Here is a 3,225-nt window from a genome sequence, read left to right as displayed (position 1 = left end):
TTATTATTATATATATATTTTTTTTCTATTTGCAATTCTGAGAAAAAATCAGAACCGAGAGAAACAAAGTCAGAATTGTGACATATAAACTCATAATTGAGGGGAAAAAGTTCAGAATTGAGATAAAAAGTCACAATCACCTTTATTTTTTATTCTGTCGCATAAATGGGCTTCCATACTTTTCATCATAGTTTACACCAAAATACAATAGCACGGTTAACATTACAACTTACTATTGGTCATCTCTGGCATCAATATATGAATCAATCTTCTTTATTAATTTACTACTCATTTACTCACTTATGTTACTATGATTTTACAGCAGTAACTATGGTATTTTGCTAGAATTTATGAATCCATGACCTTTCAGTAGTTATTGGAGTATTTTTTACAAGAAAATACTATTTCAGTCACTCTACTTAAACTTGCCATTGTACTTACTAGCCATTTCTGAGTGAAGGTTTCTAAGTAAATTCTACACCAATTTTTTTTCCAATGTACACTGTAAAAAAAAAAAAAGTTTGAGTATTGGAGTATGTTTACAAGCACATATTATTTCAGTCTTTCTACTTCAAAATGTCATGTTTAATTCGATGTGTTACCTTGCCATTTGTTTGTAATTATTTGTGAAATTTATTAGCAATTTCTAGGTGGAAGTTGTTTCAAAGTAAAATCTACAGCAATTACAGTGTAGTTAATTATTGTATAAAAAACCTCAAAGCAAATTTGACATTTCATTGAAGATATACGTATTTCTTATCATTTAAACATTCATTTAACATTTCAGCAGGCATGATAAAGGCGAGTCATTTAACGTCTTCCAGATTGTTCCCAAATTTAGCAGGGCCAAGGAGGAAAAGCGGAGACCTGCCAGGGGTTACCATGGCGATCGAGCAGTTTGGCAGGAAGCTTCAGTAGCGCAGGCTGGGTGGGTGGATGGATGCAATAGAGCAAATCATGGACCTTAAAGGGTCGTATTTTACACTTTTGTAGCATGTCATTTCTCCCAGCTGTCCAGTTATAATGTTAGTCAAGGATTCTCGCATTACAAACAGCAGAATTTAGTTTAAATGACCATTCCCAGTTTCTCTGTGCTTTGTTATATTGTTATGATGGTTGTTGATCAAGTTGCTGAATACTGAATGGCTATTGATATGTAAAAGTGGGCGATCATATGTTAATAAACTCATAATGAGCTCAGTTTCAACCCCTCCACATAAAATGATAGCAAAATGAGTATAAAAGAGATATTTGTAGATATTATTTTTAATAACCTTTTTAATAACTGCTTTACACAAAACTGCACAAAAACCCGTAAAAGTATTTATAGTACATAGAAATTAAACCATGTTAAAAATAATAATAATAATAATAATAATAATTGCGGGATACTAAATTGAGATACTATTATAGTTTTTATTAACACATTTTTATATTTTAATTTAGTTAAACATTTTTTTTATTTTTTATTGTATTAGGTTTGTTTTTTATTTATTTAAATTAAATGAAAAATATAAATGTTTTCTTGGAAACTAGCTGAAATAAATTAAGTTCCAGTCCAGTTTTGTTGTGTATTTTTGTCATTTTTATTAGTTTTCATTATGTCAATATAGTTTTTATTAATTTTATTTCAGTTTTATTTTTAGTTAATTTAGTACAAGTTAAATTAAATGAAAAAGAGAAATTTTTCATTGCAAACCAACTGAAATAAAATAAATTCCAGTTCTTTTTTTCTTTTCTTTTTCTTTTTTTTTTAGTTAACGTGCACTTTATTAAATAACAAAATATTTTTGAAGGTTTTAGTTTTATTTATCTATAATATACCTTATCACGAATAACAAAGGTGCTTTAAAATCAAAATCAAATGCAACTAATTTTACTTCTAGAGGTGGAATACGTTAGTACATTCTGGTCACAGATTACAAAGACCATCATTTTTATCTTTACAATAATGTACACTGATCAATCAAAAAGACGGAGATGTACATGTCCATACATTAAGTCAATTTAGATTTCATATTGACTGTAAATAGTCTTCCATGGGCCACTAACACTGCCCTCTAGTGTGCAGCGGACCGTGACAAACCGCCAAAACCCGAATCCTGCTCGGCCCGCAGTGTGTGTGCTCTTATCTGCCACAGACAGATCCAGTGAGCCACCACACACCTTACTCACTCACACTTACTCACACACACACACACACACAGAGAGAGAGAGAGAGATAAGCAAACACATTCACACACACACACACAGACCGGCCAGCCACAAAATAAAGCATCAGGCTCCATTAGGAGGCTTTATGATGATCTACTACCGCAAGCAATTATAAAATGTGCTCTGAGCCTCTCTTTATGGCTCTGTGAAAGGCTTCTGTTTGGACACACACAGACTCGAGTGGACGGCTCTAATTACCGCAAACAGAGCTGCTGATAAGAGCAAACGAAATGCGGTCGCTCCCTGAGCAGGTGCTGGTCAGACTCGTCCACGAGCCCTCCAGAGAGAGAAACATGCTCAGATTCACTGTCATAAGATACATATAGTTTAAATTATGCCTGTCGATCAATTAAAAATGTAACACATTAATCATGATACACTGATTCATTACATTTATCATTTACATTATTCTGACAGACCAGTAAATCACCAAATATATTGTACATTAGAAAAAGTAGCTAATAAATAGTACTCAAATAATAAAAATAAATAATGAAATAAGTATATAATTCCTGTAATTAAATCAGCATGTTAAATTGAGTCCTACATTTATTAATACTTTTTTCTCTAAAAAAAAAAAATCACTGAATAGAAATGAAAAGTAGTGTTAAAAGGCAATTATAAATGGTTAAATAATGATTAAATAATAAAAATATAAAAAATAAATAAATGAAAAAATAATTTAATAATTTAAATAATTAAATCAACATGTTAAATTGACAGCCCTATTCTTAATATTTCTTATTCTCTATAACATCATGAGACAACGCAGCTTTAGCAGCCAAATACACATAAAAATTGAATAATGATTAAATAATAAAAATATTAAAAATAAATAATTTAATAAAGAATTTAATAATTTAAATAATTAAATCAACATGTTAAATTGACAGCCCTATGCTTAATATTTCTTATTATCTATAAAATCATGAGAAAACGCAGCTTTAGCAGCCAAATACACATACAAATATTTTTTAATTAAATAAAAAATAATTAAATAATCATGTTAAA

General features: G+C 29.9%; 1 protein-coding gene across 1 annotated transcript in view; it reads right to left on the bottom strand.

The window, feature by feature from the left end:
• Positions 1 to 3,225, bottom strand: part of LOC107653585 (ras-related protein Rab-3C-like) — a 25,305-nt gene that overhangs the window by 8,847 nt on the left and 13,233 nt on the right. The gene's annotated exons all lie outside the window — the stretch shown is intronic.

The sequence above is a fragment of the Sinocyclocheilus anshuiensis genome, unplaced genomic scaffold (genome assembly GCF_001515605.1).
Source record: "Sinocyclocheilus anshuiensis isolate Anshui unplaced genomic scaffold, SAMN03320099.WGS_v1.1 scaffold269, whole genome shotgun sequence".
In the NCBI taxonomy this organism is placed as follows: Eukaryota; Metazoa; Chordata; class Actinopteri; order Cypriniformes; family Cyprinidae; genus Sinocyclocheilus; species Sinocyclocheilus anshuiensis.
The sequence above is the reverse complement of the archived record's forward strand: the minus strand, read 5'-3'. Positions and strand labels throughout refer to the sequence as shown.